Genomic DNA, 1,488 nt, shown 5'->3' on the forward strand with positions numbered 1-1,488 from the left:
GAGATGCGTTAATGGCGGGAGGAAGAAGAAGGTGTTTGGGTTTGTTTGCAAGAATTTCGGGTTTTTGGGAATATAGTATAATTTTTAAAAGATTACATAATACTTCATTAATCCTAATTAAGCACTAATCAAGTTTAATTACCCTTAATCAATAATATGGCTATTTAGTAAAATTTTAAAACTTGATAGCCTTTTAATTAAATTCAAACTTGAAAGGTTGTTTTAATAAACTGCCCCAGAAAGAAGTGAGTGGATAACATCAAGGGCAGAGTTTAAGTTTAAAGCTTCAGAAATCAATGAACCGAAATTAAAATTGAAAAGAAAATTTAAAAAAAAAAAAAAATTTGAGAAAGTGGGTTTGATTCGGAAGCTTGTGTAGTTGTGTTTTATGCAGATTTGACGGTAATTGTTTTAAATAAAAAGACACAAGCTTACACATAATAATACTGTCACCTTCTTTGTTCAAAATAGTAACGAGTGTTATTTTGATTAATTTTAGGTCGTTGGGTGTTTTTATTGAATTTTAAACTTTTTTGGTGGCTGGAATAATAGAATACAAATTATTAATAATATTAAAATATAAGGGTAATTTAGTAAAATGATCCTCAAAAAAACTTTTATTCATCCCAATTAAGCATATCAATATAACATACTCACCAATTTAATCATATCTAACCAACATATTTTTAATAAGATTCTTAATAATTTCTAAGGTAATTTATCTTCCTATTAATATAACATTCCAAGGTCATTTGGTTCAGGGAATATTGTATTACTAAAAATATAGGTTATCAATGAGATAAATTACTTTGAAAATTAAAGAAAATGTTATATTATATATGCTTGATTCGACTGGTAGGTATAAATAATTAATATGTTTGATTGAGAAGAATAAAAGAATTACAGGATACACTTTTACTAAATTGCCCTTTTAAAAAAATAATTATTATTTTAACCACATAACATTTGATAATTTGGCTAAAACACCCCTACCACAATAAAAGTTTAAAATGTAATAAAATACCCAAGTCACCTAAGACCATTGTCGACCGTCAACCACTATCGCCGACAATAGCAAGAACGGCGCAAACCAATTGGATCTAACCAACCTTGCATCGATTTCTAATTGTTTCGAGTCAAATTCAAGGTTGTTAACAGCTACAGTAATACAATATTCTCTTAACCAAACGCATATTTAAAAGTATTCTTGATATCAAAATTTTAACCTTTCATTAAATCTTTATAGAAAAATACATAATACTTTCCTATAATCATGAGTGTTTTTGATATTAATCTCATTGAGTAAAACAAAGTACAAAATTATAATATGTTAGAAATTGAAAGTAATATTAATTCCTCAACCTTAATCATAGTCAAAGGGATGATTGCACTAATCAAAGCCCCGAAAGGTAATAATTTAACGATCTAAGGGTTTATTTTATACAGTTTATTTGAATAAATTTTATAAAAATATAGCTTATTATAGTA

Source organism: Pistacia vera, unplaced genomic scaffold (genome assembly GCF_008641045.1).
Source record: "Pistacia vera cultivar Batoury unplaced genomic scaffold, PisVer_v2 Contig179, whole genome shotgun sequence".
Taxonomy (NCBI): domain Eukaryota; kingdom Viridiplantae; phylum Streptophyta; class Magnoliopsida; order Sapindales; family Anacardiaceae; genus Pistacia; species Pistacia vera.